This window comes from Copidosoma floridanum, unplaced genomic scaffold, assembly GCF_036245765.1.
Source record: "Copidosoma floridanum isolate Cflo_tuat_1 unplaced genomic scaffold, Cflo_Japanese_pri ptg000012l, whole genome shotgun sequence".
Classification (NCBI taxonomy): Eukaryota; Metazoa; Arthropoda; class Insecta; order Hymenoptera; family Encyrtidae; genus Copidosoma; species Copidosoma floridanum.
This window is the reverse complement of record NW_028321889.1, coordinates 2,666,965-2,691,305: the sequence shown is the minus strand read 5'-3', so window position 1 is coordinate 2,691,305 and position 24,341 is coordinate 2,666,965. Positions and strand designations below refer to the sequence as shown.

Sequence of the window (24,341 nt, the reverse complement as noted above, 5' to 3'; positions counted from 1 at the left end):
GCGGCCGCGCGCGTTTCACCCCTCCTGCTGGCTACATTGTATCCTGTATACCTCCTATTCCCGAGGCTTATGCGCGCGCGTGTGTTGTTGTCGTGGCGCGAGTGCGATCACTGTCAGTCGAGCGTCAAAGTGGACTATACAGCGAGTATTTTTGGCCCTAGATCGGCACGCGGTCAATGGGTTTCAGCCGATTCGCCGAATAATCTCGGGGGTCCACGAAGGCAAGAATAGCCCCAGAACTCAATTTTCCCGAGGATTTTTTCGAGGCTGTTTGCAAAACGATGCTGTCGAGCCTCATCCCCATACCGTACGCACCGCCCTCCCGGTTGTCACGCGGGGGCAAAGGTCTGCGATCGCATCCCCATTGGATCCTCGGTACAACGCGTGCATATACGGGTGGGTGGTCGTGCGCCCACGTGCACCGATTAGGCGCTCGATTGTAGGGCACGAGCAACTACGATGATTGTGATCGGCTGACGTGCAGCTGATGCGTACAAGTGTGTGTCGTTGTGTACGTGTACACGTTGGCGGGTGATTTAGGCAGGGATCACCGTCCGAAGGATTATCATCCGTTTTTCTTTTCGATGTCGTTACCGGAGCTGATGGGACGCTGCATCGGAATTTGTGCTCTGTATACAACCTCCCGTTGATCTTTCTACGTGGCTGCTTTGTGTGGATTTTCCCGGCTGCTGTCGGAATCTGTTGAGGTGGGTTGTGTTTTTCGTTTCCTTCCTCGTTCTCATCTTGGAATTAGGATGTGATAATACACCGGGGGAATCCTTATGATTGCCACTTTGTCCGAAGATAAAGGGCAATAATGATGATAATGATCACCTTTTTTTTTTTTTTTTTTTTTTTTTTTTTTTTTGTAACGTGATGAGATTATCATTTGCGACTTAGACACACGAGAATAATACGATACTACGTCCTCTATCAGCACGTTATTATTTGTGCATCGCTGAACTTGGATAGGGATGTGGGGTGGGAAATCCGTTTGGCTATCAATTGCGTTACGCAATTGTTACGTAACAAAAACTATAAACCAATACATTCGATGAAATTGGAAATTTTATGTAGATTTAAGTGGGAATCTTGGGCGTTTTGCAAAAAAAAAGTTAATCATATTAATCAGTATTGCCACCCCATGTCATTAGAATAGGCTATCGTAATATTTATAACCGTGACAAATGAGGTGCGAGGAAAATTGTTTGAAAGCGAAAGATGACGATTTTGACGTTCCTGCAGAATTGCTCGTGTGATTGTGGGTTCGGGGTACGAGCTCGAAAAGACGCAATGATTCCAGCTGATGTTACCGAAATCACCGCAATGAGTAGTCATTGGGCGATGAGCCACCGATGTTATTTACACGCAATGTAAATCTTACGATTGGATAACTCGCTAATATTGCGTCAGTGCAGCGATTCGTACGGTGTACTTAAAATTTCCTGTTTTCATAGACTCGATGACGTTTTACGTGGTCATGAGTTATAATTAGTTAGTGTAAACGTCTATTAAAGTGTATTGTTTTGTTTGAACGTTTTTCAAAGTCAAATTTATTAGCTGCGGTAATAAGCATAAAACACAGGTAAAGCCTGACTTGGGCACGAATGCTAACACGGTATTTAACAAAATTTATTGAAAGAAATACGGCGCATTACAATTCTTAAGGAAAAACAATTTACAAACAAATATAGTCAAAGTAATGAACAGGTACTTAAATATTTCTAGTTATTACATGGACAGATATCTACAAGTAAAATAATGGCATTGTGTTATTGAATATATTCTATCTATCTTGCAACTTACTTGAGCTTACATAGAATTACATATTAAAGTCAAGCTCAGTGTTGAGCGAAATTCTTTTTATCACGTGTGTTTTACGTATCTTTCACCACCTGTTTATGTAATAAAAGGGACACCCGTCAATAAAAATCCAAATTTTCAATGATATTTCCTTTTAGTTTTTATACGTGTTACCAAAGGTTATTTTCAATAAACTGTCCTACATTACTTGCGACAGAAATGGTTCACACTTACTAAAATAATTTTCCTACTTTCGTTTCACGTCCTTCTATGCCAATGAACAATTAATAAACCTCCACAAGCGTATTAAACATACTTAAATATAGATAAAGAAAATATTCCCAAGCGCAAAACCACCACATATTTAGGTACCTCGCAAACACAAGTGCAAAAATTACGTCCATCAATTTGTATTACAAAATAAATCTTAGCTGCTGTTTTTTTCACACAATCGCTGCACGTGTGGCAACAATGACGAGCACGGCTTTGTCACTCGCAGTTTGTTTGTTTTATAAGCTCGTGGCGCTTTCTCGCAGTTTGTTTTATGACATTACCCGATGCTGAGCGACCGTCGTTGGCACGAACGAAAAGTTGCAGTGGGGCAGAAGCCTGTCTTGTTTGTCCTTCATTCTGCACCTCAACATACGCGTGTCAACAATAGATGAGTTTGGCGAGTTTGGGGGAGAAAAAAAATTTGCTCCAGGGTTTTTCATGTGATGCCACTTGTTTGGGAAATAATGAGAGTTATTGAAGGTTTTGATAGTTAACAATTGAATGTACGTTTCCCAACGAGTAGTTGATAATGTGAGGCATAAAATACGAAGAAGCTATAAATTGAATAAATCAGTTGATCAAAAAAGAATCGTTAATTTAATATGTAATCAAGTACATGAGTCGTATTTATATAAATATAGTGCTTCCAAGTAAAAATATTACAAACAAGTAATCTTCATTTTTATCTCCTATATAATGATTTTGCGTAAACGCACGTATACGTGTATCATAAGCATTTATCAATATAAAAAGTTATTAATCAATTCTTTAAAAAATTATATTTGTCATGAAAACGTATGTAAATATACTTGTAGCATTGGAGACGATTGAATAGTTGATGAAACATTGCAGATGTATTAATTAAGATATACGTGGTTTAAAAGATACTCCTGATCATTCCTGATTCTGTAAATGAAATTTTTTCCCTAGAAATGTTATCAAACGATTTCTCATTTTTCAGCCTTTAGTACATTTTTCACAGAATCCACAATCCATCGTTTTTATCGGATGAAACCTTCAAGTTATTCAAGACTTTATTCAGTTGAAATGAAGCAACAAATGAAATTGTACCTCCTGGAAATAAAATTCAGATGCATTGCGGTTCTTCCCTTTTGGTGAAGGGCAATGCAAGAGGGACAGAAAAAAAAAGAAGTAGATACAGGTGGTAACTGGAAATATTAAATTTCTTACTTGCAGAGTGCAGGGACTGAAATGAGACCCATACACTTTTCTCGTTCATCTTTTTTTTCACTTGCTTTCTCTTTCTCTCTCTCACTGAATTCAATTTCAATTTATGGAGGTAAAGTTTGTTTATGTCTTTCATTTTTATTTTTTCGTTTAAAGTGACATTACAATCACGTTTAATTTCAGTTAATGCATATCAACGAAAAATGTACAGTCGATGTGGTATAGAAACGTGAATAAACGAAACGGTACGTAAATGTATGAGAAGTAATTTTTTGTAGTAAATATAAAAAATTAATTACAATATTGAGTAAAAAAAAAAAAAAAAAAAAAAAAGAGTCCTACCCCTCCCAAGAGATATTGGATTTTCTTTATTAAAATAGGTCTGACCTGGAAGCCAGTCCATGCGTAATTTATGGCAAAAATTTTTCAAAGTTTGCAGCCTCTGCCCGAACTTTATGGAGAAAGATATTTTTTGAAAAACGATAACTCTGAACATTATAACAAAATCTTAGAGACTACGAGTATACGTTATAACTTGAGATTTTCTGAAGTGCAGAAATTTTTTATTACTAGTCCTCCTTTATTGATAAAAATTCAACAAACAACGTTTCCATTGCGTATTGAATTAATGCAAATAAAAGGCAAAACTGGAGTGTACATTAGTTTTATTGAAAATTATGGTCAATACGTTCAATGAAACGAACGTACACTCCAGTTTTGCCTTTTATTTGCATTAATAAACTGATTGATGTTTGTACATTGAAATAAATTCAAAAATTAAAGAGCAACAACCTGCATCATCATTACTGCAAATAATTTATTTATTCATCGCGCCGTTACCAAGTCGGCGAAATTCAGTTTAAGCGCTGTAAGAACCAACGGAAAGAGAATTGCCCTGCAGGCTCAAGTGGTATAGAGCAAGAGAGAGATAACAGCTGCGCAAGTTGGATGGGCAACGATGGTATAAATTTTATCTCAGCGCAATTTAATCTTACCCTCCCTCGCGTGGGGGCCTCGGCAACACAATGCGCGTTTCATTAGATCGACTCTGGCGTTTACATTTGAAAGAGCTGCTTTTTCATCCTCTTAATTAAACGCCCGGCCATGTAATGTATACACGCTCGGCAGTGCGTCTTCCGGCGTATATGAAGCTTATTTTAAGATATTTTAGCATATTTTACGATGATGAGCGATTGCGGGTCGCATTTTTCTTTACCACCAAAGTTTCATTTCCACATCTGAATTTTTCGTTCATTCCCCTGTTTTTTGCAGTACACAGCCGGTAGAGGACAGTTATTACAGTGAAATGTTGCTGGATTCAATCAGTGCGTCGTATTCGAGAAAAAAAAAAAAAAAAGTATTTTTACTACTACACTCGTCAAAACTTGCTCCGTAAAATTGATGCAGTTCATCCTTCGGTTCAAGACGACGGATGACTTACGTAATTCGTAGAACTTGGTTTTCTAATTTTTTTCGAATGGTAGAGCGACGTTTTTTGCCAGACATAATTTTTTTTTTTATGCAGTAGATATGCATAATTCAGTTCTTGGAGCTCTAAATAAATTTTATTTCACGTACAGCGTTGAAATATTCACGAAAACATGACAATTATTATTTTACGCTAAAACTAGCGGTGGTTGGAAAAAAAGAAAAAAAGAAGAAAAAAAAACTACGACAGTACGGACCACTGCATCGGATGTACGTATAAAGTTGAAAAATAAAATATATTCCATTGTTCTTCACTCATAGTAGCTGAATTTGAAATAACGAAACGTGACATTTCTGTTTCACTCCTATAAAAGTGCAGTAGTCGACAAGTCTCGGATCAGCAGAGGGTAAGAAAAAGTCTGGCGGTGCTTCAACTCATACACACATTTATATATACATGTATACATACATCGAGCGAAATAGACATACACACACGCGCGAGGAGAGGAAACGCCTGTAAAAGGATAGCCTCTATGCGCGTACAAATGTATAGAGAAACGTAGCTGTGCCAGTGAGAAAAGTAGGCTTCTCTTGGGTCGCTCGGGTCTGGAGGGAGTCGTTATTCACGTTCTCCGGGCGCCGCAGCTTAAGCGATTTACATATAGCAAACGACGGCCCGTAGTCCAGATACACACACTGACCAACTCGTGCACACGTTCGTTGGTCGGATGGGCGTGTGAAATATATTAAGAGTCCAGTAGTATAGATCAACGTATGGTCAGACGTCGGTCTTGCGCGTGCGATTGATCCGAGAAGTTTCGCGTGGTAACGTGGTTGTTCGGCACCTCGTGAGGGGAATGCCGAATCTGGGGAAAACATGCCGATCCCGTACTGCACCGGTGGTTGGTTCCACCTCGTGATATTTCAATAAACTTCATTGAAAAAGGTTAACTCGCTTGTTATGTGATCGACGAAGGGTGAGCGGCAAACGGGGAAGAAAGAAAGAAGATCCGGGGAAATGAGCTCAATGGGAATGGGAAAAAGTTTTGCCGACCGAGATGGATGAAGGATAGAGGAAATTCTGTATGGGGGGGGGCGGGGGGAAATTTGATATCGGACACGAAGAGAAGGAAGTGAAGCGGACGGCCTGCGATACTCCGACGAGAAGCTTCACTTTTGTGAACCGTCGAGTAATTATTTGGCGATGTATCAATCGGCTAGTACGCTACATAGTAAAGATAAAAAGGACCGATACTCTGAAGAAAAATTCCCCGATTTTTCACAAAACGAAGAGCAATTGTGGCGCATGGACAACGAGAGAGGTGGGTCCGATTTTCCAATTTTCGTTACGAATCACGAGTCGAATCGAGTACAAAATTTCATTCATCAATTTACTTGTATTTATAACAACATAAAAATGTAAGCCGACAGCTAGACGATTTACGAGTCTATACATTAACATCAAAGACTACAATAATTTCAGAACCCTAAACCGTTAAAAATTGCAAAATATTTCTTTTTATAACATCAGAAGTGCAGTATTATCTCATTGAAAAACTTTTTTAATTCATTCTCTTTCAACTAGAACATTTAGAATCAAAGTGATAATATAATGGCTAGTGATCGCTAGTTGTTTAATCACTACTAACCATTGAATATAATGAAATATACTCGACTCAACTCGTAATTCGTAACGAAAGTTTAAGAACTGGACCCTAAAACGATAGTAGCAAGAAAAAAGAGGCAACGGGCCATTCTGCTTAGTAAAGTCCACCTGCGATACGGAGTGGGAGCAAGTGCGCCGACAATGGACGAGACGGTTCATATATATGTGTGTGTGTTTTTAGAGGGTGGGAGGGGGAGGGTTGCATCGCTCGTATAATGTATATGGCCTAGGCTCTCTGACTCGTTCGTTGCGGGGTTCGATGAATCAGGTCAATCGAGGCACACACACAAGTGCCCACTTTCTTTTTTTTCCTCTCAATCTTCTAATTAGTGATGGGGGATGAGTAACGTCAGGTAAACGCGTAATTTACGTATTCGTGGTTCTCGAGGTTAATGTTTCATTATGAACATGTTGTGAGATTGCTTTTGTAGTTTCTCACGATAAGGTGTTTTTTTCAGGTCATTTGAATTACATCAGAACAGCGTTATTGCTAGACTTTTTGTATGATGAAATTTTACGAAGAAAATGTTCGTATTAAATTCCTTGCAATGTATTCGCTGGAAAATAAAAAGCCTCGGAATATTCTGAATTTTCATATAAACATGCAAATCATGTCGAATACCACATTTCCACACACATATATATGTTTGCGTGTGTATTACTTGCAAATTTTTCGATAAATGTCTAGTTGTTTCCACCACAAGATTGCAAACTCTTTTTGCAACCGTATAATTTTACTAAACACGAAGACTTAAACGATATTCAGTACATATCTCGAACGTACGATTGTATTTCGATTTAAAAAAAATCTTAGTCTCAAAAAAGATGTCTATTAGTAAATAGTACAATTTTTATCTGTGTGGCATAAAAAATACTTCGCTCTCCTGTGCGTCCGAATAAAAACGCCCATACTTGTAATGCTTGACCAAAAGCTTCTTAACTTGAGTTTTTGATAAATTTGAGGAAGTAACATCTTGAGATTGCCAAAGTGTCGCAGCGACTCTTGCTTTGCTTGAAAAAGTTTTAAACAACCTTAATCTCTATATGTCTGCGTCTCTCAGACTAAATGTTTTACGACACTGTATCTACGTCTTTTCGTATTTTCAGTTTAGCAGGTAAATTCAAACTAACCCCACGCTCAGAACATACGAGTTCCACGAATAGGGAACAAAGTAGGCCAACTTTCCTTGTACACATACAAACAGTCTAAAAATTATCGATGTGAGCGCCGAAGTACTTGCAGAAGTAAGTTGAGAGGGAGTCAGCATGCGATGGACACACACGTGTATAGATGTACAGCTCGTTTAATTTTTTCGGCAGTCAAGGGCCACAAATTTAATTTACCGAAAATCACGTTACAGATCAAGTATTTGTAAATGAGTATAGTAAATTCCTCAAAATCTCAAGGTGCCTCAAAATTGAGTTTTATCGAAAGTACGCAGCGACCAGTACATTCCTGATGCGAGTCCAAGATTTAATAATTATTGTCAATCATCATTAAAATAATTAACATTTGATACTTGATACACTTTCCAAAGATTCAGTATAGTTGATGCTTCAAGCATTGTCATTGATCGTACAAGGTATACTAATCATTTCACAAGCATCAGGACACGCTCCTTTTCATTAAAAAATTATACATTTTTTTTTTTTTGAAAGAATTCATCATGCCGGAGACGAAATGTTGTTCATCTGGTTGTTATTCGTGCACATGTGTGCAGGTACGAGTGATCGATTGTACGGCTCTATAGGCTCTAGTGTGCGACAAGGTAACCAAACACGATATATAGACAGTTGGAGGTGTACGGAACGAGTAACGAGGAAGTTTGACCTGGACTATCACGTTTTGATTGACACGGATCTATTTTTTTTTCACTCAATGCCACACAGCTCGCGAATTTCACCCGAATCAGCGAACCAAGCGATCGACTCCCTCGTTATTCTTCCTTGTAGTTACCCTTGTCGATACCAACATTTGTTGGAAAAAAGCATCATACCTCAGCAAAGTACTCTAATTAATGGTGAGACGATTGAAATAATTTGTCACGCATTGCTACCACGTATCCAACTGATTTTGATTGAACCGTACTCCAATGAGTTTTTGAACGCGGGTCTTTCACTTGGTGATTCACCCCCCGAGAAAGAAACTGTCGCCTTAAACAATCCCATCGACGCGTCGATGCACTGCAGCCTCTCTTGGTTTGGAAAGCTCCGCCCCCGTACTTGCACTACTTTCTCGCTCTCTCTCTTGTCTCAAGCACTCACACACAACCCAAACTTACGTACACACACGCAGGTGGGAGACACACACACAGAGGGGAAGAAATGGGTGGAGGGCAAGTCGTGTGGCACACGTGGCGCGCTCTTTTGTTCTCAGCGAAACTCCCGCCAGTTGTCGGCGAAACGAAGAGAAAATGAAAATTTGTCGAGCCTCGCCACCCCAAACCACCCCTTCAACTCCACGAGTCCCTGCCCGAAATGTCTCTCGTCTTGCTTTTTCCTTCCACCGGGAAGTGTTGGTGTCGCCCCGTTCTGTCTTTCATTTTTTCCTCTTTTCATCCCGCGAGCGCGCAAGGGTGCTTCAAAAACGCCAGCTGAGGGGTCCGGGAGGATATAGAATTTAATGTGCACAGGCAAGCTAAAAAAATTAAACTTTTTTTTTTTTTTTTTTTCAATTACTGTTCACTTTATTTTTGTTCATTGAAGAAAAAAAATGGACATAGTCTGGATGGCATGAAATGACGAGATGGGTTTGTTTCCCGTTGACCTATTTTTTATTTTACCTTGGATTTTAATGTTACGAAATATCTATATTACAGAACTTTATCGACACTTACTTTTTTTTACTTGTTTTTTTTTTTTTATTTTGTATTATAGCTCTCCGTGTCGATTTGTTTGAGGATAATTGACGCACACGTGTTTAGCTGGTCTATTTTTTAAATATTAATAAGTTAATTTCTAAGTCTTAACTATGGACTATCAAGGGATGAAAAAGAAATGGTAAGTGTTCCGTCAATCTTACAAAAAAAAAAAAAAAAAAAAAAAAAAAAGTTATTAAACGCGAAACGAGAATTTAAACTTGATCCACATTCGCGAGACGAAAAAAAGACTGAATGTAGGACTTGCAATCAGTGGATTCTCGAATAAAAAGAAAGAAAAAAACAACTGCTAGCTACAAAGCCAAGAGCCGAGTTCGCGGGGGAACAATGAGCCGCATGTACACACAAATAAAGGAAGAGAGAGAGAAAGAGGGCACACATGCGAGAGGAAAAAATTTTTTTTGCTTCTGCTTTTTTTTCGCACTTGGCATGCTTTAGTAGCTTAACCTTCGCGTTTCTTTTGTGTGCATGTGTACGTATATAGGTAAGCGACCATACATGCATGTAAAGAGAGATAAAACGAGCGACTCCGTCGAGGTCATCTATAGAAGGGCCCATATACATACGCGCGTTCTTTAACGCCAACTTGAACTGATGACTATTACGTTCGTGTAAGTCGATATTGTTTCTGGCAGTGACTACGCTAGGTCAGGCACACTGGAGCTATTTTTAACCTTCTAAAAATAAATACAAGTGACATTTTTAAGTGCAATTAAAATAAATATTAGTACTGCTGATGAATGAAAAAATATGTGCATGTAAATATTTCTGAACAATGTAAATGTATTGCCTGACTTTTTGTGAGACTGTCGATCAAGAGAAGAAAGCTTCCAGAAGATACGATTTTTACATTTACAAATTCTTCCAAGTTACTTTGCACAAAGTTTAGTAGAGATTTGTACTCAACGATAAATGAAAAAAAAAAAAAAAAAAATTAAAAAAAAAAATCAATGCACCCTTAGGAGAAAGAGGTCAAAATGCGTTCGTTGATATTTTTCCATGACTTACCTGGTAATTTTTTCTCCATCACGAGTAAATCGGTCACATCGTGAAATTTTTGAAACAAAAACACGAACATTTTAAAATTATTCCGTAAGTCGAGGAAGCACATGTTAGCCCGAGTTACAAATGTATTTTTAGTTCGGTTCATACATTTATATCTCATCAGCGGAACATAAATCACTGTTTTTTTCTATCCACCCCCGGAACTCGGAAATGTGAGTTAAACACTGAAGCAATACTCGAGCCAACGAGTTTTGGTAAACGCTCATGCATTCGTCACGAATCGTTTTCATACAAACAACCCTTTCCCTTCTTTTTCCGAGAATAAAGAAAATTCACCACCCCCGGGAGGAAAGGAAGCTTTGATAGAAATGCTATGTGAAAAAGGTAGCCAAAGCTGTTTACAAATAAATATATACCTGATCCGATCTCCGTCAGCAATGCCGTTGGGTCTATGTCCATGGTAAAACGGTCCGTGTAATGTACCCCCTGCTCACGTGCAGTTGCCCAGTCCTATTGGCTCTGCGGACGCACGCTCAATTCACTTAAGGAGCTTACACTTATTTGCAGCTCGGTGCCCGGCACGGTGAGTTCTTGAAAATGCCCGGCTACTCCCTGAGCTTCTTACCTCCTCGCAACACCCTCAGCGGAAGTACTATCTGCGTCATGAGAACCCAACTACCCCCCCCCTCCCCCGAGAATTTATTACATTGTTTCCCTTCTGATTCAACCCCTTTTCTGATCTGTGGTGGAGTTATTAGTGCCCTATTAGGGTACATACGTATACAGGTCGCTCGGGATTTGTGGTCGTGATCGGATTGGGGGGATTCGGTAATCTATACGTGTGGGTGATGGTTTGCCAGGTGTGCACGATGAGTGGCAGCTGGAAATTAAATTATATAAGTTGGAAATTTTTCTCCTATATGTGTGAAAAAGCGTGACAGGTGATGCGTGTATGCCTCCGATCAAAGGGGCGGGGCTGTGCAAATGTCGATCTGGAAAATTACTTCCCTTTTTGCGTAATGGAACGAGTTGTTGAGCGAGTCAGAAGTGCTCTGCTGACGGAATTACGAAATAGAGGAAGAAAACTAGGTTGCGTTTAATTGGTATTGATATACGAGATCGAAAATTGCGTGAGTGCAGATCGCTTTGGTGCGAGAAGGTGTTGTGGTAAGCTGAAGTTTGTCCAAAGTATATGGCTCGTCGTTCGTTAAAAAAGGGTTACAGGAATGGAAGATAACTTTTAATCACGTGAAGAATAATCAAGAAAAATAAAAAATAAAAAACTTCGATATCAGTGTTTTCTTTTTTGACTCGTCACGTTTCCTCTTACTTGTCTATCAATTCTTTTTCCCGCTATAAGCTTATCCACTATGGGTTTCAAACGAGAATTGTTTTCTACCTCGCGTCCCATATCAATCACTAAAAGTTATTCTACAAGAAATCATATCTCTTTGTCTTTTACGTATCTTTGCGTCTCTGTATCCATGGCATTGCTTTTCGGAATCTCTGAAAACACATCGTTTTCATGTAAATGTGGAAATTTTCGCTATCCCTATAAAATGTGAGGATATACATATATACACATGCACACGTAAAATATCATTGTAAACATATGCCACACCTCGAAAGCTAGGACCCGTGAGATGGAGTTCTCACAATGTAGAATTAGAAATAAGCTCCCTCGAAATGTTTCATCAAAATGTACATTGTCTGACTGACTCTCGAAGAGGATAATTTATTTGCACGAGATTGGAGGATTTTTTTGTTCTTCATTTATTTTGTTTGCTCGTCGGTGCAAGCTCAGCCTTGTTTGAATTTGAATTTAGTTGGAAACATCATACAACTGTGGTAGCCGAAGGATCGTTCGATTTCACTCGCTTACGAACGAGATGTTCTTTGTAATCGAGAATCTGACGATGATCCTGCTGAGAAATAAGAGAAACTGGAAACGATCGCTCATCTATGGAAAAACAATTTTTTTAAGGGGAAGCTTTTTGAAGAGACAAAGAGATATATTATCTGATGATACTTATAATCCACATTTTTTAAATGCCCTTCTGTAAAACTGTTGGACCAATTAATCCAAAATGAAGCCTTTGGAGAATGATGAATGTCATATATTTATACAAAGAAGTCCTTAAAACTCTAGACCTTATATTGTCAGAGCAAAGTATAGAACTACTTGTAGCCGAAAAAGTGCGACACACGTTTTCAGCTGAAAGGGCGCTCGAGTAGCGCACGACATATTCACGCGCGAAAATGAAAAATCGAATCATCTCCCCTCGCTTCTCTCGCGTCTTTTCCGGGCTGGTGTCGACGTCGTCACTCTCTGCGCGAATTTTCCGTCCAGCTCTCACGCAGGGCAACTCCCCATTGCCGCGTGCAATCCATCATCGTGGCTCACAGCAGGTGATGAAGTAAACACGCGTTTTCCGTGCATGTGTTTAGACGCGTCGGAGCAGAAGAGGGAGAAACTGGCTCGTTGAAGCGTGAAAGAGGTATTCCCGTGGAAAAAGATGAAAATCGCTCGCGGGTCGATTAGTCGCGCGCCGGCTGCCGTCGATTGAATTCCGCCTCTTTTCTTTTTTTTTTTTTTTTCTTCTTCTTCCCATACCTGTATCCTCACTTTCTCCCCGACATTTTTTCCCCAAGTGCTCTAGTGAAATTCCCCCTGGAATGGAGAACTTTGGCGACATCCTTTTTTTTTTTCAATAATGATTTTCAAGGAGCAATTGGTTCACTTGCCATTTGAATTTCTACATTGATTTTTATTGAAGTGTACCATGGTATTTCTTAAAAATTTCTGACCGAATCTAGAAACAATAGTATATCAGTGGGCGTGTTTAAGCTATGAAATAACGTTTTGCTAAGAAATTAGGTTGTTTTCATCCTCTCGTGATGCAGTACACTTAATTACTCTGATGATTCGTGTAAAATTTTTTGTGCGTGAGTACAATTACAAAGGTTGGATTGATAACGCAATTGGATTAAGCTTCGACTTGGGGTTTTTATCGCGAAAAAAATTCAGAAATTACCAAACTCCATCTGCAAAAAATTCTCAATCGGGATTCAAGTGTTTAACATCCGTTTGAACAAAAAGTACTTTACGAGTTACAGATGTACCATGTACAATTTGACGAAACAGTTTCAAGTATATCAATTGATAATGGAGAAAATGTCACTAAGCACGTATTTCGTTTCAGACGCTACCCTTTATAGTCGCGAAGTTTCGCTTTGAGTAAAACATTTGCCATAGATATGCGAGACATTTCAAATGGCCTCTTGTGTCCTTAAAGCTGAGATGTATCATCATAGACTTCCAATCATCGTGTGTACGGTGTTTTTGGAATAGCTGCTGAAAAGTTTCCATTAGCAATTGTTTCCGATAATTCATCGTCCCATGATTTTTCCACCCCTTGACCAACACGTGATCCACAAATCCGGAGAGTAGTGCGATGCCTTTAAAAATCCACGGCATCCGAGTGAAAACTAGACGAGACACCTCAAACGCCACACACGTGTACCATTCGCAACCTCATTGGATGAAATAACGCGTACCTACATACAAACGCGTTGGTTAATGTGCTTGTACCATCGTATAACCCACCCTTGCAACGTATACGCCTACGTGTTTCGAGAGTTTATACTATTTAATTAACGACTACAGTCACTTTCCCGTATCGCAGAGTAGGTCAGTGCACCATCACACGAATTTTCAAACGCACGAGTTTGCCGTATAGTGGGAGGACTACGGCACATCGCGTTGGCCAATCAAAATTTTCGATGGTTGCAAATATATATATATGTGTATATAAACATACGCTCGCGAGGGTGTGTGTGTGTACGCGGTGAGCAGTGGGCCAACGTGCAGCAGTAGAGATCGATCCAAATGCAGGCTTTTCACCCTCCCCGGCAGTACAGACCTTTTTGCTTCCTCCCTCTCTCTTGGATATAGATACATGCATACACAGACGTACGGACGGACGAGTGCTATTATTCGACTTTTTTTCCGTGCCGCGTTCAATCGGCTTCTCGCACGAGTAGCTTCAAACCAGCCGAGGCCCATACGTCCGTCTTTTTCTCTTGAATTTCTTTCTTTTTTCTTTTGCCATCGCAGGTATACGTGTCGTTTCACTTTTTTCAAACGACGGCGCTTTTTTGCGCATTGCGTTATACCTTATCTCCACACTTGGGAAAATACATGTATAAACGAGGGCAGGAAGCACGGGCTGCGAGTCGTCTTGGTTTTACGATGTATCTGTGTACAAAAGACTCAACTATCCACGAATATGTGATAATCGCAAATAGTGGTTTGTAATCTTTGTTTTTCAGTGCATTCCCTACGTAGTTCCGAAAACAAAGACAAAAAGCAGAAGCGCTCGCAGAGAACTTTGTACACGTGTACGGGTAATACACGTGGACTTCGTACGAGTTGTAATGATACCGGACTGTTTGTAAGGAGGTACAAATGGATTAGCACGTTCTCGGGAACTTTTTTTCGTCTCTCTCCTCTCTCCTGTGTTTCCCTCTCTCGACGCGCTCAAATGTTTGATCGAGCGGTACCATGTATCTCGGGTGTTTCCCCCCCCCCACTACTGTGTTTACTTGTAAATTTCACTATTTGCAATCGAACGTAAATTGATTAACCGAAAGGGGGTTGGTTCATTCTGGATATGTACGAGGAAATCCACTAAAATCCGTGCTCACAATTTTTCCCAATAAGTACATGACATTGCCAATTTGGAATATTTTTTGTGGATTTACTTACCTATCGTATCATCATTTTAATTAGCTCGTTTAAAAGTCCACCCCCCTCGATTAACCGGTAGGTATTTACGTTCATCATTTGGAAACTCGTGGCATTGAAAATAACAAATTAAAACTCACGTTATACATATATAAAAGCTCGTAATTGTCATACATTCCACATCAGATGGCAAGTGCCACGATGCGAAAGAAGAACTCCATAATTGTTGATTATCCATGTGCACAGAACCGCGACACGTTAATTACCTCGACAACACACGTACCTGTCATGTCATAATGGCCAAGAATTCACAGTCAGTTCTCGCACGAGGGTATTTACCACACCAAGTGGGTCGCGAAATGTGCGAACAGTTGGAGCGTTTGCAATGGTCCTTTATCCCTCCATCTTCCATCAGCGAGCGACATATGGACGGTTTTTTATCACAAAATGCCCCCCAATCAAGTTTCAGGATGCAATTCTTCCTCCCTCTCTCTGGACCGTAAACAAATTATAATCTTCTCTTGGGTTGGGACTCACTCGGGTTCTCCTGTTGTTTGAAACAAGTTGAGTTTCATGGAATACGATAATCTGATTTTGCTACAAAAGGTTGGGTGCATGGAAAATAGGATCAGAAAATCAAAGTGACTTCCATTTAACCATATATGATCCTTGGATTATCGTTTTTTTTGAGTACTGTTTTTGATTTTTACACTCTTTAACATTTCGTTTATTTATTGATTTCGGTCGCTTGGATTCCTATTCCAAAAGACTATCAAGAGGTTCAGGGATTAGTTAGCTGCTAGTTTGATTTATCTTTCCGGATGACGTCTGAAAATCTCCTTCGAGGATATCCATCCAATAACATCAGTTTGTAAGTCACAGTTTTCAGTATTGTTACGACGAGGTAGATTTTGCGAGGGAGATATTCTCTCGTAATTTTGAAATTATTTAAAGTGTACTTGTCTGCAATGTTATAACTATTTCAGACAAAAAGTGCACAACTGCTAATGTACATATACCAGGGAACTGGTTTGATCTAATTGTGTCTCATACGGGACAACTACACCCTTTGACCCAATGATGAACTTTTGATGTCCAATCCGACTTAGGGGGGAAGTTGCACGATTTTCGTTTCAATAAGAAGTGGAACAACTCTTCATCCGGTTTTGTTGTACTGATATTTGAAAACTGTCAGCAACCTTACTTGTACCAATTTAACTGGCAAAAGGGTGTGTTGGCTATCCTCGAAAGGAAATTGCTGGGTGTCCACATCCGAAAAAATTAACTAATCGTCTTAAAAATCAGATACTAATTTTTTGGTATCCTATCTGACTCATTTCAGTATGTGTTTTTTGTCTCTCTCGATCTCACATTTTGCTAATACTTGCTATTACGCACATCGTGCGCATAGTCATAGCCATCGGTGTGGTGAACGTTATACTACGATACACTGACGGAATAATTCGTGCGAGCGGGGAGCTTCGATTATCTTCTCTTTCTCATTCTCCTCTTCGCATAGCCAAAGCTGTTTCTGCGGGCTTTCAATTAATTTTCCAAGTTACGCCTTTCACCGATCTATGCCATTCACCACCAAGCGAATTCATCGTCAAATTCGTAAAATCGATTAACATTATTATTATCATCATCCTCGTCATCAACATTTTTACAATTTAATTTACATTCCATCACAACAACTACTTGATTTAACTTTTCCTTCCAAGGATTTTAATTTTTCGTATAATTAGATACGTACATATAGACTGATGCGTAACAATATTTTTCCTTACGTACCTGATGTTCAACCACAAATTATTTAACTAATATTGATCTTTGAGCTGCATTAATTTTTAAGGGCCTTATTTCACCCTTACAAGGCCTCCCCCTGGTATGTTTTGTCTCCTTCGTTGAGCCAAAAAGTAGTAGAGATACAATGAAAATAATTCCAATTCGTTAATTTTTTTCCCTTCGAGCGAATTCTCACGAACCTCTGAAAAATGTTTCCATCATCGGTTTTCCGATCTAAAGAAAATATAAGTAGAACGATAAATTCACGCGAAATCCAGCATTTCCTCGCTTTCCCCATCTATATCCAAGAATAATGGAAAACCCATTCGATTAGTAGCGTTGCCGCTTTTTCTCTCACCCAGGCGCCTTTTCTTTTGTTTGAGCTGCGCTCCGAGCCGCTAATCAGTTTTAATCACCTGCTTTTTTCTTCCTCCTTATTACTCATTTTTCAGCATGACCTATCGCATTTATCTTGGAAATCATTTTTTTTTTTTTTTCATCTCGCTACAACATGTTGTTCAAGTCTTTCTCAAGCTGTACATTCTATTTCTAGCCATTTTATCCTGCGCGTGGGGTGGGATACAAAGGTCAGTGCGAGGAGCTTCCACTTAACTGATCGCTTGTGCTCCATACCTCAGCCTTGTGGTAGCGAAGCGCAAAAAGTGGGTGAGAGTAAAGAGGAACTGCTGTTAAGTGAGGCAGACTAGACATAGAGACCTTTTTTTTTCCATGCCTATAATACTTACTGTTGAAATTTTTATTTTTCACTCGTATTGGCATTGGTGTCGAGTAGCAAAGTTTCTCAGTAAAATCTTATGATATACATTTCTAAGTTATTATTATTATTATTATTTGAAAATACTGATGAGAATTCAAATTAATCACATTTCTTCTACATACATTTAGAAAGAAAAAAAAAAGTTCATTTGAAAATAAAAATACATTTATAATCAAAATGTAGGTCATTCCCGATGAGTAATGGTGGAATTTATAAAATTTTGAAGTATCTATACACGAAAATTAAATTTCAAATATACGTCCAGTTTCATACTGCATAAGCGCTACAAGGTATAATCAAAATTTCACATTTTTTATCATATCCGCCAATAATAAACTAAAATTTTAACTCCACAGCCTTGATATATTTACTTTTAATCAAATTTCGGTTGTGAATGTAAAATTTGCTACACGTCATCGAAACTTTTCTCACCAATAAATTTGAGCCAAGTAATCTTTTGGGTAAAGTAATGAATCTCATTTTTGTCAATCTTAAACAAAGTTGTTACCTCTTAATAGTGTTTTTCAATAGCAAGCCTCTGAGCAAGATTCAAAATTTATTATTTGGTTTTTTATACTTTGTTTTTCTGTTTTGATTCTGAAGTAAAATACTTCAATTGTATTTTATTTATCCAAAACAACTTATCTTGTTTAACAACCACATTATTCAGAAAAATTATTCATCAAGTAGTAAGGTTGTGATAAGTTAATGTTTTTTCATTAATCTCCTTTTTTCGCTTCTATAAGTAATTGTCTCATAACATTTGTCCACCAAATTCCTCTTAGTTGCACAACTCGCAATTTACTAATTGTACTAGAATAACAGTGATATCAGCCATTATCACTGTGAAAAGCCTCCGGTAAACTATTCTGATAGTTAGTGCGATAGTGGTAGTGGTAATCTCTTTCACGTTACATCATTATCATTACCGTCATCCCTGCTTCAGACACGCCTAAAAACGCCGAGATCGAAGATAAAAGAGACCGGCGAGCTGAAAACCGTCGCTGACCTAAATAACAGCTTGGGTATGAAAAAAAAAAAAAAAAAAAAAAAAAAGATTTCCAAGTTAGACTTTAGAGAGATAGGGAGAGAAGAGGAGGTGGATAACGATCACAAAGACATTAATCCAGCTTTATGAATTTCACAATGTAATCAACATATCTGCACTTGATGTCCACGGTAATCTTTATATATTTTTTGATGCGTAAACACGTAAATACATTGCCTCGTTAAATATCTTTCTCCGACAAGTAATGCTCAAAAGAAGAGGCAACAATGAAGAAAAAATCGCGAGACGTAAATGTTTTTTCAAATATGTATCACGCAAAAAAAAATGTATAGGTCACGTAAAGTATTCCGTGGCAAAGAGAGAGATAGAGGAAGCCAAAAATAAGAATTTGGTATGGTAGTAGTAGGGAAAAAATTGCTGACAGTCGTGATTTAATTGAAATAAAGTCGATCGGAAAAAAGAGCTTTTCTCCGGCTTTTTTCAACTCAATATTCACGCCGTAAAGTCCGATGGGCGCTTGTATTCAAATGGCTCCTGATATTTCTTTTAAACGCTGACGAAGGGGTGCCCAACCCGGCGGTCGAGCGAGTGAAAAATTTTTTTCCAATGAGAAAATGGAGTGGAAGGTGGGGCCAAGCTTTTGATGGTCAAAGGCCGAGTTCTCAAATACTACTTCTCAATTAACTGACTGACGTATTGATTTTTTCCACTCGAAGTCGAAGAAGAAAAAGAGACAGCGAAAGACGTCGTTAAGAGTGCCTGGCGTTTAGCGGTGAATCTAGCAATTTGATGGTTAATCCGTGTATTTGTGAGGATCTTATCTTATGGCCAAGAAATAGTTGAGTTGACCCAGCAGTACGACCCTGGACTATTACGTTTGCTTGAAATTTCTGATTCAGTTTAATTAAAAATTTAAAAAACGCATCGAGGTTTGAGTTTAACAAATCTTTTTAAACATTTGTAACTATTGATTCGCCAAATTTATTTCAGAATACCTGTTTAAATACTCCGAATACATCAGCGGTTTAATCACACTCGAGAAAAAAATTACATGTACACGTTTCTTTTCCTTCTTGATTTTTTTCTTCCCCTTCCATCCCTAATCGGCCGACTCGCTACTTAACCCGAATCTTCAAGATCTTTAGACCGTCTACAGCTTCAGCGACGATTTGACTTTCTTCGAGCCAAATGAAAAAGGTACGAGTAAAACCCAAATCTCATATAAATAAGTCGAGGGTCGCGAAGGAGGAAGGAATATCCGAGATCGAGCAAGAGGCGCACGTCTTTTTTTCTTCTTCCTTTTCTCTGCAGTGTACGAGCAAAGAGTCAACGATACTCCTGAGAGTACTTACTCTACAAAATGCGGGGATCATCATTGAAGAGCGGAAAACTAAGACGCCCGACAAATTTTTAATCCCATATATTTTGACGTATTATGTTCGTGTTTCGAAATTAATCAACTGACGATAGGAAAAGAAAAAAGCATTGATCGAAATAAAATAAGAGGACCGAGGGTACAACGAGAAGTAGCAAGAACGATAAACCATACCAAGTGGATATTGTGTGGCAAATAGACCGAGAGAAAATGAACAAGTTGGATGAAAGAAACAAAAGAAAGAAGAGGTATCCATTGGGGTACGGGGGGAGATTGCGAGTCTGTCGGGGGAAGGAGACGGGGAAAAAGAATGAAGAGTAATTGAAAGCGATGAAGACCTTTTTATTTTCATCTAATCTCCTCGAGACCGACTAAAATAATGATGCTGCCTGTGTGAGCCTTCCTTTTCACTTTTGTACTTGTATAGGAATGCGTAAATGAGAATGTGCTGCGAGCATTTTTTTTTTTTTGTTGTAAAACTACCGAGGGTTCAATTATTTATTAAATAGTCGTACGTACTTTAGGATGGGTACAATATATTAAAAAAAAAAGTTGATGAAAACTAACTTATAGACTGTATAGTACTTCCAAGTAGTAATATACGAGTATGGTCAGACACAACGGTATGCGTAGTAAACTACGAAATTAGTGAAGTTCCCATGATTTACTCATTCGTATGGTAACACAAAAAGTTATTTATGGATAATTAGTTTTTATTTTTCATCATTTTGAATGACATAATTGCTCCCAACGTTATAATTTACTACGCAGTTCGTTAAGTCTGACCAAATTCGTTTATTACTACTTAAAAGTATTTTGTTCTCTAAGTATGTCTGATGGATTGGATTTCCTTGAGAGAACTATTTGTTATTACTGTGGCACTTTGTTCAGTTTTTTTATCTAATGCTAAACTGTTATCATGACATAACTCAAATTAAATGCACCCACTTGATTATTTAGTTATGTGAAATATTCACACCAATGGTCGTATGAAAAATGTTTTAGAAAGATAAATTTTTTCCAAAAAAATTGTGTTGTGTGTTATAATTTATATGACATAACTAAATTAATATAAATTTGTAACGAATAGCACTCATACATGTGTAGTAGGTACGTCGATTACAGGATAAGCAGATTACGTTATTAGTGCCATGAGAAAGTCAAATAGGAAATCATAAAATTTATTGGGGCCATAAGTACATTGAAAACAATAAACATATTGCATGATGTAAATTTTAATTATTGATTATATTATTTAAAAAAATCACACTAACATTTTTGCCTCTATTTCTGTAAAATTCACATGTTTGTAGTCGAAGCCTACATCTCTTATCATCAAAATTGTAGAAGTTTCTCCCCTACACGTTAACTCGTATCTCAGGAACTGCGCAAGTATTTTTGGAGGAATTTGTAGGGCAGTAAGAAAACACATCGAATTTCTTCCATACAAATTTTGAGGGTCGTGCAGATACAACTACCAAGTGTATAAAGAGAAAAAGATTTTATGTTATGCATACTTCAAAAGACAAAGTTGGGTACGGGTCTTCTTGATGAAGAGGACCGTTGGAGAAAAGTTGAGAGTCGAAAGTTTGAAATTTGAAAACGCCAAGAAGTAATTTGCAAGTCCAAATGCTTTTGTGTAGTGGCACAGCGTGCAAGACGGGAGATTTGCACTTGCAGATAAGTATGCGTCCTCATGTGTAAAGGGAAATCGTAGGCTGGTATTTCGTTTTAATACAATCAGGTTGGTTGATGGTTAAACAAAAAATCGCCCGTGTAGCATTACTTAAAGTATTTTCAAAGGTTACTCATCTGAAAAGTATTGAAAAATTCATGTGATCTTTAAACTGCTGTAATTATACGCTTACACCTTTTTGTAGGATTAAATTCTTCGTAAAATTTATACTTCAAAGACTTTAATAAACTCTTGAAGTTTTATTTGACAATAAGTTCCCGATAAACTCACGCTTTGTGAAAAAAGTACACATAATAATAAAAGAAAAACCTGTAAAAAAGCTGCCCATAACACAAAAAAAGGCTTTTCTACGAAGAAAACAATATCAGGAAGTTCCTTGTTAATTGAAGATTTTCATTTACGTTACACAGACTTTTTTTTATCCACCTAATTTTTGCGTGCGCATATGTATGAAAAAAAAAAAAAAAAAATGAGAGATGCATTTATAACAAAAGTTTTAATTAAAAAAAAAAATTCTTGGTCCTAGTACCGATTGTACGGGGAGAAATAAAAAAAAAAAAAAGACCCACCACTGCACCTGTGTTCACGATCCCTGCCGGAAACGAGGTCCCACGATTTGAGTGTCCCTGCGCACATGGGCGAAAAAAATAATATGCCCGTCCAAACCCCACGTAACACCCAAATCACGGAACCTAGTTTTAGGAGAAGGAGAGGAGGAGTACAGTGGTGAATATATTCTCACTGATGAACGTACACGTGCGTGTGCATATTTAAACAAGTACGAACAGGTACAACGAATTCCCATCCGCGTTGTGTCTCCTTTCATCGCCGATCCAGAGAAAAAGGGGTAAGGGAAGGAATAGTTGCACCCACCCACACATATGCATACAGAAATGTACAGTAAGCAGTGCCACTACTGTTGCCGTGCTACCTACACGTATTACATGTACACATGTGTATAATAACAGTGGCTGTGGGGAGAGGGCGCAAATCTAGGTTATGAGCGCTAGGCCAAGCCGCGGGGGAAAATCGAACGGGGAAGGCTGAATAGGGAGTCGAGCCGAGCCCGGGGCTGTGTGTGAGTGCGTGTGTGGCGGTGAGGGGTGGTATGTGCAGGAAGAAAGAGAGAAACAGTGGGCCACTGGGCTGAGAGGGTCGGGGATGGAAAAGAGGGCTCTTTAGTGTAGCGCTGAATGCAAGAGTCTTTTTTTTTTTTCGTGGTACTCGGTGAAAGAGAGAGAGAGAGAGAGAGAGAGCGAGTACTAGAGAAGAGTTCGTCTGGTGAGGGCGCACGTGAAAAATGGATGCGCGAGAGCTTTTTCTCTCTTTGGAGTTTATTATAATGGCTCTTGGCTTTTCTTAAGTTTTTTTTTTTTTCCTACGAAGTGGGACAGGGATGCGGTGCTACTTCGGCTCGGGACTTTGACCGGATTCATTAATTTTTTTTCAACTTTTAGCCCGAACTAGATACAATTTGTGTTTTATCCAGTGCCATGAACTGACTGTTAATCGATACAACATTATTACAAGTACAAAGGATAATTTTAACAACTTCATGTTGAGGTTTATTCATAAATTGATGAATCAACGCACGTTCGATGTATTCATTGATATTACCAACAGTTTGTTATTCACGTACACTGAGAGAAAAATAAAATAATACAAATTACTCTACTAGAATGGTATTCTGGTGTCATTCCGCCGTTTAGGGACAATTTACTTTGACCAACCTAATTTTTACCATTATTCTGGACAGTAATTTCTATTGTACAAACAGTAAAAATTACACTATACTTACAAATTCCGAGTTACTACTTTATACGTTCCAGGTACGTTTAATGTGGTTTCAACGCCACATCGATTGCACGTAGTCGTAAATAAAATTTACCAGCAAAAAAGTATTTAATGTTACGGGACAAAGTACAATTTCACTTGCATACACTCATGTAAAAAAGTATTTTTACTGGTACGGGAAAGGGTGTGAAAAAAACCTTGTATACATTGCAGGAAATGAGATTCTTTGTCACACCGCACAAAGTATTTTCGCCACGTTTTTCTCATGAAGTGTGTGCATCTAAAATACAATATGTACTGAAAATAATGCGAAATATATTAATTTTTCGGAGACTATTGTGTCATAAAAACATTAATGTATTAATCACAATACGAATATAACAAATAACGTACGAAATCACTAATACAATGCAGCTGAAACGTATAAAGGCCATAATTCAAATAATTATGCAAGTGACAATTAAAAGTATATGTAGAAATAAATAATGTCAAAGTTTTGCAACACATTGTTTTTCTTACACGTACCTGTCAAATTATTTACTCATGATCATAAAAATAAATTTCTTTTAATTGTTCGATGATTTACTCATGATCATAATTAAAAAAAATTTTTTAAATCATTCAACACTCATGAATATGTGCATCATACACATCCGAAGGAATTTTCAATTAATAATTAACGCGTTGAACGGCGAATAAAGTCATTCATAATGGAATACGATAAAAAATAATAAAACGAGACCCGTTCTAAAAAAGTGCTTAAAAAAAACCACTGCGATTTATGAATATGACGTGACCTTGAAACAAAAATTTTTTTTTTTCAACATTCGTTACATGTATGTGAGTCAACAAACACCAAGACCAGGGCAACATCACCGAGCAGCTGCTCAGGAAAAAGTCTCATCATCTAGTGCC

At 38.2% G+C, this 24,341-nt stretch overlaps 1 long non-coding RNA gene across 1 annotated transcript in view; it reads left to right on the top strand.

Annotated features, from left to right (window-relative positions):
• The window catches only part of LOC149375094 (uncharacterized), a 66,137-nt gene continuing 41,796 nt past the window's right edge, over positions 1–24,341 (top strand). Inside the window, exon 1 of the long non-coding RNA XR_016292925.1 lies at positions 1–707. This is a non-coding gene — a long non-coding RNA (uncharacterized LOC149375094). The remainder of the gene's footprint in view (positions 708–24,341) is intronic.